At 42.7% G+C, this 12068-nt stretch overlaps 1 protein-coding gene across 2 annotated transcripts in view; it reads left to right on the top strand.

Annotated features, from left to right (window-relative positions):
* LOC144495821 (serine incorporator 1-like) overlaps window positions 1–12068 on the top strand; it is a 123679-nt gene that overhangs the window by 91444 nt on the left and 20167 nt on the right. The gene's annotated exons all lie outside the window — the stretch shown is intronic.

Below are 12068 nucleotides of genomic sequence, written 5' to 3'. Positions count from 1 at the left end.
GGATAGGGGTTTGTGGATTGCGGGGGGCCAGGGGCGGGCGGGGGGGGAGGATGGAGGAGAGATGCAAGTGTGTGTGGGGGAATATAGGAATACGAGAATGCGAGAGGGTGGAGGGGCTGAAGCCTGGTGTGGACATATCTACCTTGGGATGTTGCCCCTGATGAGGTAACCCCCCCCCCCTTCCTTCCTGCTCTTTCTGCAAATTTGCTGAAAAAGGGACCTGTTTGTTCTGGTCTGCCTTCCGCCAGTCAATGCACTCTGGCCCTATTGATAAATATTGTTTATCTTTATTGTACTCTGACTTACCTCAATCATCATCATTTATTTCACTGTGTGAAAGATTTAAATTAAAAGTGAAGGATTTGAAGTGCTTTAAAGTTCTTGAATTGCTGTTTGTGAATGCTTCAATGTGATTGGCTGCCTACCTGCTTGCTGACATCATTGCTAGTGAACACCTTGACTTAGTGCTAGATTTGAAATCGAAAGCCACTGTGAGGTCAGCACCAAGCACCATGGCCGGAATTTTCCCACAGTTCACAGACCTTGGCTGGTGCAAAGGTCAGCAGGTTAAAAGGCCTGTTTCCCAGAAGCATCGGCTCTGTTCTTCAAATCAGTGCAAAGCCGCTCCCCACCCTATTCCCTTCGCTCCTTACTCTCTCTGCTCCTCATCTATATACCCCCCTCACCTTCATTCCTCCTCCCCTGCCATACCCCACTCATCTCCCTACCATCTTCACCTCCTCTCTTTCCTCACCTCCTTCATCCTCCTTTTTCCCCTACCCCCGTTAATCCTTTTTGCCTCTGTACCCTTTTTGTCTCCTATCACCACCTACCATACTCTTCACACCTCCAATCCTTGGTCCATGTCCCCACTCTGTTGGAAGTCTGTCGAAATGCAGCCACCTCGATGCAAATTCCCGAAGTTTTGAAATGTCCACTTCTCCAGTGATGCCAATGGCTTCTAAACACTACAAGGTTCCTGACCCACTCAGCTGAAAATGGGCAGAGATGGAAATGGGGGCTTCTGTATTCATTGCTCGGTGACCTTTTTCTAAACCCTGGATCTCAACAATTATGCTGGGGCTTTGCCTTTTGGGAACTCTTTGATGGTTGAAAGAAAATGATAGTCTGGTAGATTGAGTTGCAAGATTCCTCGCCAGCTTTCTTGAAGTGGCAGTGACTCGGGGGAACAATCACATCGTCATATGTGTCTAAACAAAAGAGCGATGTAAAAGGTGAGTGCTGTATAAAGTACATAATACAGTGTAGACTCACCATTGCTGACCAAATGTTACAAAGCAGAGGTGGATCCTCCCTTTGAGAACTAACACCAAAACACCCAAAGAGGCGTACCTCCCCTTATAATCTGTAAAAAGTGTGTGTGAAATGGTGTGACCTGCGCTTCAGCAACTTCTAGTGGTTAAATACAAAATAAATCACTGACACTCTAAAATCAACACAACAATTTATTTATCTAATTAACTAAACTATTAACAAACCAAATAAATCCCTTCTATTAACTATTTCCAAATAAAACAAGATTCTGATGGCATGCTGTTCAAAAAAATACAATTCCCACTCATTAACAAAATAGAATTTAGTCACTCTCTAAATTACAACCAGGTTTTGTGTCTTCTGGAAAATTCTGGGATTTCTCTGTTGATTCTTCTATCTGGAATTTCTTCTCTCCTTTGCAATCTAGATGGTGCTTTCTCTAAGACATAGATGAAGCTATACGAGCCAGCGATTCTCTCTCTCTTGAGAACTGAGAGCTGTGAGCTGTTAGCTCTGGCAGGGGGCAGTGGGACAAAGAGGGTAGAGCAATTGCCACCTGCCAGAGCTAACCCATGATGACATATCAATCTTTCTCACAATAGGATTGGTCCTAGGTTGCCAAAAACATCAGATTTAAATTTAATAGGTTTTTGGTGCCTGATTCAAATTGATTGGCTAAGTTCAAAAAATCAAAAGCCTGTTGTCTTGGTAAAACTGCTGCTTGGTTTTTCGATACAAATGTTTCGGTTTGGGCTCTCTGTATACTTGCATTTTACAATTTTACAAACACCAAATTCTAACTTCCTACCTACAATTACCCTACCCAACTTCACAACACCAACATAACGCACACTCGGAGCTTTCCTGAAAGTTTACCCAATATCACAATGTTTTTTTGATTGTTCAATACAGTACTCAGCATCTCTTGCGAAAGTTCATTGAACTAAGAAGAAAGTAATGAACCAGAATGGGGTGTTAATTATCATTAAAATTATCGCAAGCTATTGCAATAGCTAATCCTATCAAATCAAATTAATTTGACCAAATGTATCAGGGTCTATGAAGAGGTGAGGCTAAAGATCTTAAACCATAAGCTGAATCAGAATTCCTAAATATGGGTGAGCCGGGGTCATGTCGAAGGTGAAAATGCAAAGAATCTGGGACAGGTGTCAAACTCCCCTCAAATCTGCCCGCTGCTGGTTTTAGCAGTGGTGTGATGGGGAACAGATGATTTTCCCACTCATTGGAAGTGAGTCAATCATTTAAACATTATAATGAGGCTGCGTTGCTTCATTTTAACAGTCACTCCATTTTTAACCGCAGGCAGCTGGGTTTTCCAGACCGCGGGGAAACTTGGCAGAATAAGGGTGGCTTCAGTGGGACTGTATCTGAGGTAAATGCCTTTAACAAGACTGCTTGTGGGACTCACAAGGTGCATTCACCCTCTCCACCCACCCATGATGGGTCTGCCATCCGCCTTGTTCCCAACCACCATCACCCCCCACCCACCATCTTTAATATGCCACAGACCACGTGGGCTCTCCGGCCAGTGATTGAGATTTCTCCTGCAATCCAGGGAACCAACCCCCTTCCCTGCTTTGGTCTGGAGTGGAACTTGCCATGGGGAAGGGAGGATCCAATTGTTGTGGTCCACATGGGAATCAACGACAGATGTAGGACTAAGAAAGAGTTACTGCTGAAGGAGTATGAGCGACGAGGAGCTAAATTAAAAAGCAGAACCTCAAGAGTAATAATCTCTGTATATCTGAACCACAAGCAAATTGGCGTAAAGTAAATAAGATTAGGGAGATGAATACATTCCTCAAGGATTGGTGTGGGAGAAATGGGTTTCAATTCATGGGACACGGGCACCAGTATTGGGGAAAGTGGGAGTTGTACCATTGGGATTTTCTACATTTGTACTGTGCTGAGACCAGTGTTTTGATGAATTATGTAACTAGGGTGGTAGACAGTGCTTTAAACTAAATAGTGGGGGGAAGAGATCAAGTGCGAAGAAATATAGAAAAGCAAAACAACAAAGTAATAGAGCAGGGCAGCAATTTGGGTAATGATTGGCAGAGAGTTACAGGAAGGGCCATAATCATAATCATAAGAGAGCACCAGTTGATAAGGCCAAAAATTGAAAAAAATGCAAAATCAGAGTTTAACGCTCCAGATCTGAATGTTCGCAGCATTTGTAACTAAAGGGATGAATTGTTAGCACAGATAGAAATAAATATGTATGACCTGATAAGCATTACAGAGACATGGGGACCAAGGCTGGGATCTAAATATTGAAGGATATTGGACACCTTGGAATGACAGAAAGCTTGGAAAAGGTGGTGGGGTAGCTCTGTAAATTAACAATGGCATTAGTTCAGTAGTGAGAGATGACCTTAGTTTGAATGATCAGGTTGTAGAATCAGTATGGGTAGAGATGAGGAATCTAAAGACAAGAGGTCAATTATGGGAGTAGTTTATAGGCCTCCAACAGTAGTTACACTGTAGGACAGAGCATACAGGAAGTCATTAATGAGGCATATAAGAAGGGAACCGCCATAATCAAGGCTGACTTTAATCTACATGTAGGTTGGGCGAATTGGATTGACAAAGGTAGCCTGGGAAATGAGTGTTTTTGGCAGCAGGCTATCCAATGGGACAGAATTAATGAATGACCTCCAGGCAAAAGAGCCTCTCAGTGATATTGATCACAACATGATAGAATTTCATGTTCAGTTTGAAAGCAAGAAGTGCGGGGTCCATGACTATGTTTTAATCTAAATACAGATAACTATCAGGGTATGGATGGCAGAGCTGGTCATGGTGAACTGGGAAACTAGGTTGAAAGGTCAAAAGGTAGAGCTGCAGTGGCAGAATTTTATGAAGATATTTAACAACTCTCAGCAAAAATTAACCCCGATGAGAAAGAAAGACTATTTGAGAAGGATAGAACATAGAACATAGAACATTACAGCGCAGAACAGGCCCTTCGGCCCACGATGTTGCACCGACCAGTTAAAAAAAAAACTGTGACCCTCCAACCTAAACCAATTTCTTTTCGTCCATGAACCTATCTACGGATCTCTTAAACGCCCCCAAACTAGGCGCATTTACTACTGATGCTGGCAGGGCATTCCAATCCCTCACCACCCTCTGGGTAAAGAACCTACCCCTGACATCGGTTCTATAACTACCCCCCCTCAATTTAAAGCCATGCCCCCTCGTGCTGGATTTCTCCATCAGAGGAAAAAGGCTATCACTATCCACCCTATCTAAACCTCTAATCATCTTATATGTTTCAATAAGATCCCCTCTTAGCCGCCGCCTTTCCAGCGAAAACAATCCCAAATCCCTCAGCCTCTCCTCATAGGATCTCCCCTCCATACCAGGCAACATCCTGGTAAACCTCCTCTGCACCCTCTCCAAAGCCTCCACATCCTTCCTGTAATGTGGGGACCAGAACTGCACACAGTACTCCAAGTGCGGCCGCACCAGAGTTGTGTACAGTTGCAACATAACGCTACGACTCCTAAATTCAATCCCCCTACCAATAAACGCCAAGACACCATATGCCTTCTTAACAACCTTATCTACTTGATTCCCAACTTTCAGGGATCTATGCACACATACACCTAGATCCCTCTGCTCCTCCACACTATTCAAAGTCCTCCCGTTAGCCCTATACTCAACACATCTGTTATTCCTACCAAAGTGAATTACCTCACACTTCTCCGCATTAACCTCCATCCGCCACCTCTCGGCCCAACTTTGCAACCTGTCTAAGTCTTCCTGCAAACTACGACACCCTTCCTCACTGTCTACCACACCACCGACTTTGGTGTCATCAGCAAATTTGCTAATCCACCCAACTATACCCTCATCCAGATCATTAATAAATATTACAAACAGCAGTGGCCCCAAAACAGATCCCTGAGGTACACCACTTGTAACCGCACTCCATGATGAATATTTACTATCAACCACCACCCTCTGTTTCCTATCCGCTAGCCAATTCCTGATCCAATTTCCTAGATCACCCCCAATCCCATACATCTGCATTTTCTGAAGAAGCCTACCATGGTGAACCTTATCAAACGCCTTACTAAAATCCATATATACCACGTCCACTGCCTTGCCCCCATCCACCTCCTTGGTCACTTTCTCAAAAAACTCAATAAGGTTAGTAAGGCACGACCTACCTGCCACAAAACCATGCTGACTATCACCTATCAATTCATTACTCTCCAAATAACTATAAATCCTATCCCTTATAATTTTTTCCAACATCTTGCCGACAACAGAAGTGAGACTCACCGGTCTATAATTCCCGGGGAAGTCTCTGTTCCCCTTCTTAAACAATGGGACAACATTCGCTAACCTCCAATCTTCTGGTACTATACCAGAGGCCAACGACGACCTGAAGATCAGAGCCAGAGGCTCTGCAATCACTTCTCTTGCCTCCCAGAGAATCCTTGGATAAATCCCATCCGGACCAGGGGATTTATCTATTTTCAGACCCTCCAGAATATCCTGCACATCCTCCTTATCAACTGTAATACTGTCTATTCTACTCCCTTGCAACCCAGTGTCCTCCTCAGCTATATTCATGTCCCCTTGCGTGAACACCGAAGAGAAATATTGGTTCAATGCTTCACCAATCTCCTCCGGTTCCACACATAACTTCCCTCTGCCATCTATAACTGGCCCTAAACTTGCCCTAACCAACCTTCTGTTCTTGACATACCTATAGAACGCCTTAGGATTCTCTTTAACCCTATCCGCCAAAGTCTTCTCATGTCCCCTTTTAGCCCTTCTAAGCTCGCTCTTCAACTCCCTCTTAGCCAATCTAAAGCTTTCTAGTGCACTACCCGAGTGCTCACGTCTCATCCGAACATAAGCCTCCTTTTTCTTTTTAACCAACAAAGAAACTTTTTTGGTGCACCACGGTTCCCTAGCCCTACCAATTCCTCCTTGCCTGACAGGGACATACCTATCACAGACTCGCAGTAGCTGCTCCTTGAAAAAACTCCACATGTCGGACGTTCCCAGTCCCTGTAATCTCCTAGTCCAACCTATGTTTCCTAATTCTCTCCTAATAGCCTCATAATTACCCTTCCCCCAGCTAAAACCACTGGCCCGAGGTTCATGCCTATCCCTTTCCATCACTAAGGTGAACGTAACCGAATTGTGGTCACTATCACCAAAATGCACACCAACTTCCAAGTCTAGCACCTGGTCTGGCTCATTTCCCAGCACCAGATCCAATATAGCCTCACCTCTAGTTGGCCTGTCTACATACTGAGTCAAAAAACCTTCCTGCACGCTTTGAACAAAAACTGACCCCTCTAACGAGCTAGAGCTATAACAATTCCAGTCAATATTAGTCAAGTTAAAATCCCCCATAACAATTGCCCTATTACTTTCACTCCTAAGCAGGATTGACTCCGCAATCCTTTCCTCAACCTCTCTAGAACTTTTAGGAGGTCTATAAAAGACTCCCAACAGGGTGACCTCTCCTCTCCTATTTCTAATCTCCGCCCATACTACCTCAACAGATAAGTCCTCATCAAACCTCCTCTCTGACACTGTGATACAATCTCTGACCAATAATGCTACCCCTCCCCCTCTTCTACCTCCTTCCCTACTTCGACTAAAACATTTGAACCCCGGGACCTGCAGCATCCATTCCTGCCCCTGCTCTATCCATGTCTCTGAAATAGCCACAACATCGAAGTCCCAGGTACTGATCCACGCTGCAAGTTCACCCACTTTATTGCGAATACTCCTGGCATTGAAGTATACACATTTCAAACCCTGCTCCACCCCACCTCTGCAATGCCGTGCATTGCAGTCCCCATCCATGCATCCCTCACTTTCAGCCCCACTACTCAGGATCCCTCCCCCCCCCCCGAATCAGTTTAAACCTCCCTGCATGGCCTTAGCAAATTTACCCCCCAGGATATTGGTCCCCTTCTGATTAAGGTGTAGACCATCCTTCTCATAGAGGTCACACCTTCCCCAGTACGAGCCCCAATTGCTTAAGTACCTGAACCCCTCCCTCCTGCACCATCCCCTCAGCCATGAATTCAAACCTTCCCTCTCCCTATTCCTCTCTAAACTATCCCGTGGTACAGGCAAGAGTCCAGAGATAACCACTCTGTCAGTCTTGGCCTTTAGTTTCCACCCCAACTCCATAAATCCCTGCCTAATATCCCCTTCCCCTATCCTCCCTATGTCGTGTGTCCCCACATGTACAATAACTTGTGGTTTATCTCCCTCCCCCCTAAGAGTCCTGAATACCCTGTCAGACACATCCCGGACCCCAGCCCCTGGTAGGCAACACACCAACCCTGAGTCCCTACCTTTAGTTCCGACCCTCCTATCTGTCCCCTTAATTGTGGAGTCCCCAATCACCAGGCCCAGTCTTTTACAGCCCCTAACCACCTGAGCTTTCTCACTCGGCTGACCCCCAGAGATCTGCTCTCTATGCTCAGTTGATTCCTCCTCAACTGTAGCCTCCAGCACCGAAAACCTATTATGGAGGGGAACCGCCCCAGGGGATTGTCTTCCCGATTGCTTCTTACCCCTCCTCCTGGCATTGACCCAAGCCTCATTTCTAGGAGTTACTATTTCTCTATAACTCCTATCAACTTCCACCTCCGCCTCCCGAATTATGCGGAGTTCCTCTACCTCCCCCTCCAGCTCCTTTACACGCTCCTCCAGAAGCTGCAATCTAATGCACTTCTTACAACTAAAATCTCCTGAAACACTACTGGATTTCCTCACCACATACATCCCACAGGAGATGCAGCATACTGCCTGAACTGCCATCCCTGAAGCCATTACCAGCAAGAAAAAAAGAAAACAAAAAACTTCCCCACACTTATAATTAGGTTAGAGGAGGATGGAAGGGTGGGATCCTCTACCAGTGTAGAGGATCGGGTATCTCCTCTGCACCAATTTATAGGGCTAGGGGCCCGAGAGAAAAAAAAACTACTACTGAGGGGGAACCACCCAGGTAACTGACCTTTAAAGTTAAAATAAAAACCCTTCCCAGACTCCTTTGCTGCCCACTTCTAGTTTTCACTTTAAACTTGAAAAACTGCTGTTAAAGTAAAGGCCAAAAAAATACACACACTAGCTGACTAATTAAATAAATAAACAATTCAATTAATCCAATTAATCTCTTACCAGCACTGCTGCTTTTCAATCACCCCTCTCAGCTTGCTCCAGTGGATCAATGAGGGGGAACCACCCAGGTAACTGACTTTTAAAGTTAAAATAAAAACCCTTCCCAGACTCCTTTGCTGCCCACTTCTAGTTTTCACTTTAAACTTGAAAAACTGCTGTTAAAGTAAAGGCCAAAAAAATACACACACTAGCTGACTAATTAAATAAATAAACAATTCAATTAATCCAATTAATCTCTTACCAGCACTGCTGCTTTTCAATCACCCCTCTCAGCTTGCTCCAGTGGATCAATGAGGGGGAACCACCCAGGTAACTGACTTTTAAAGTTAAAATAAAAACCCTTCCCAGACTCCTTTGCTGCCCACTTCTAGTTTTCACTTTAAACTTGAAAAACTGCTGTTAAAGTAAAGGCCAAAAAAATACACACACTAGCTGACTAATTAAATAAATAAACAATTCAATTAATCCAATTAATCTCTTACCAGCACTGCTGCTTTTCAATCACCCCTCTCAGCTTGCTCCAGTGGATCAATGAGGGGGAACCACCCAGGTAACTGACTTTTAAAGTTAAAATAAAAACCCTTCCCAGACTCCTTTGCTGCCCACTTCTAGTTTTCACTTTAAACTTGAAAAACTGCTGTTAAAGTAAAGGCCAAAAAAATACACACACTAGCTGACTAATTAAATAAATAAACAATTCAATTAATCCAATTAATCTCTTACCAGCACTGCTGCTTTTCAATCACCCCTCTCAGCTTGCTCCAGTGGATCAATGAGGGGGAACCACCCAGGTAACTGACCTTTAAAGTTAAAATAAAAACCCTTCCCAGACTCCTTTGCTGCCCACTTCTAGTTTTCACTTTAAACTTGAAAAACTGCTGTTAAAGTAAAGGCCAAAAAAATACACACACTAGCTGACTAATTAAATAAATAAACAATTCAATTAATCCAATTAATCTCTTACCAGCACTGCTGCTTTTCAATCACCCCTCTCAGCTTGCTCCAGTGGATCAATGAGGGGGAACCACCCAGGTAACTGACTTTTAAAGTTAAAATAAAAACCCTTCCCAGACTCCTTTGCTGCCCACTTCTAGTTTTCACTTTAAACTTGAAAAACTGCTGTTAAAGTAAAGGCCAAAAAAATACACACACTAGCTGACTAATTAAATAAATAAACAATTCAATTAATCCAATTAATCTCTTACCAGCACTGCTGCTTTTCAATCACCCCTCTCAGCTTGCTCCAGTGGATCAATGAGGGGGAACCACCCAGGTAACTGACTTTTAAAGTTAAAATAAAAACCCTTCCCAGACTCCTTTGCTGCCCACTTCTAGTTTTCACTTTAAACTTGAAAAACTGCTGTTAAAGTAAAGGCCAAAAAAATACACACACTAGCTGACTAATTAAATAAATAAACAATTCAATTAATCCAATTAATCTCTTACCAGCACTGCTGCTTTTCAATCACCCCTCTCAGCTTGCTCCAGTGGATCAATGAGGGGGAACCACCCAGGTAACTGACTTTTAAAGTTAAAATAAAAACCCTTCCCAGACTCCTTTGCTGCCCACTTCTAGTTTTCACTTTAAACTTGAAAAACTGCTGTTAAAGTAAAGGCCAAAAAAATACACACACTAGCTGACTAATTAAATAAATAAACAATTCAATTAATCCAATTAATCTCTTACCAGCACTGCTGCTTTTCAATCACCCCTCTCAGCTTGCTCCAGTGGATCAATGAGGGGGAACCACCCAGGTAACTGACCTTTAAAGTTAAAATAAAAACCCTTCCCAGACTCCTTTGCTGCCCACTTCTAGTTTTCACTTTAAACTTGAAAAACTGCTGTTAAAGTAAAGGCCAAAAAAATACACACACTAGCTGACTAATTAAATAAATAAACAATTCAATTAATCCAATTAATCTCTTACCAGCACTGCTGCTTTTCAATCACCCCTCTCAGCTTGCTCCAGTGGATCAATGAGGGGGAACCACCCAGGTAACTGACTTTTAAAGTTAAAATAAAAACCCTTCCCAGACTCCTTTGCTGCCCACTTCTAGTTTTCACTTTAAACTTGAAAAACTGCTGTTAAAGTAAAGGCCAAAAAAATACACACACTAGCTGACTAATTAAATAAATAAACAATTCAATTAATCCAATTAATCTCTTACCAGCACTGCTGCTTTTCAATCACCCCTCTCAGCTTGCTCCAGTGGATCAATGAGGGGGAACCACCCAGGTAACTGACTTTTAAAGTTAAAATAAAAACCCTTCCCAGACTCCTTTGCTGCCCACTTCTAGTTTTCACTTTAAACTTGAAAAACTGCTGTTAAAGTAAAGGCCAAAAAAATACACACACTAGCTGACTAATTAAATAAATAAACAATTCAATTAATCCAATTAATCTCTTACCAGCACTGCTGCTTTTCAATCACCCCTCTCAGCTTGCTCCAGTGGATCAATGAGGGGGAACCACCCAGGTAACTGACTTTTAAAGTTAAAATAAAAACCCTTCCCAGACTCCTTTGCTGCCCACTTCTAGTTTTCACTTTAAACTTGAAAAACTGCTGTTAAAGTAAAGGCCAAAAAAATACACACACTAGCTGACTAATTAAATAAATAAACAATTCAATTAATCCAATTAATCTCTTACCAGCACTGCTGCTTTTCAATCACCCCTCTCAGCTTGCTCCAGTGGATCAATGAGGGGGAACCACCCAGGTAACTGACTTTTAAAGTTAAAATAAAAACCCTTCCCAGACTCCTTTGCTGCCCACTTCTAGTTTTCACTTTAAACTTGAAAAACTGCTGTTAAAGTAAAGGCCAAAAAAATACACACACTAGCTGACTAATTAAATAAATAAACAATTCAATTAATCCAATTAATCTCTTACCAGCACTGCTGCTTTTCAATCACCCCTCTCAGCTTGCTCCAGTGGATCAATGAGGGGGAACCACCCAGGTAACTGACTTTTAAAGTTAAAATAAAAACCCTTCCCAGACTCCTTTGCTGCCCACTTCTAGTTTTCACTTTAAACTTGAAAAACTGCTGTTAAAGTAAAGGCCAAAAAAATACACACACTAGCTGACTAATTAAATAAATAAACAATTCAATTAATCCAATTAATCTCTTACCAGCACTGCTGCTTTTCAATCACCCCTCTCAGCTTGCTCCAGTGGATCAATGAGGGGGAACCACCCAGGTAACTGACTTTCAAAGTTAAAATAAAAACCCTTCCCAGACTCCTTTGCTGCCCACTTCTAGTTTTCACTTTAAACTTGAAAAACTGCTGTTAAAGTAAAGGCCAAAAAAATACACACACTAGCTGACTAATTAAATAAATAAACAATTCAATTAATCCAATTAATCTCTTACCAGCACTGCTGCTTTTCAATCACCCCTCTCAGCTTGCTCCAGTGGATCAATGGATACATCATCCATGACTAAATAAGGAAGTCAAGGATAGTACGAAATTGAAAGAAACATTGTACAAATTTGTAAAGATTGGTGATAGGTGGATCAGAGAATTGGACAGACTTTAAGAGCTGGCAAAGAATTACTAACATTATAATAAAGAGGCAGAAAGCAAAGTATGAGAGAAAG

This window comes from Mustelus asterias, chromosome 7 (genome assembly GCF_964213995.1).
Source record: "Mustelus asterias chromosome 7, sMusAst1.hap1.1, whole genome shotgun sequence".
NCBI classification, from domain to species: Eukaryota; Metazoa; Chordata; class Chondrichthyes; order Carcharhiniformes; family Triakidae; genus Mustelus; species Mustelus asterias.
Note: the sequence above shows the minus strand (reverse complement) of the source record. Positions and strands in the feature narration are given on the sequence as shown.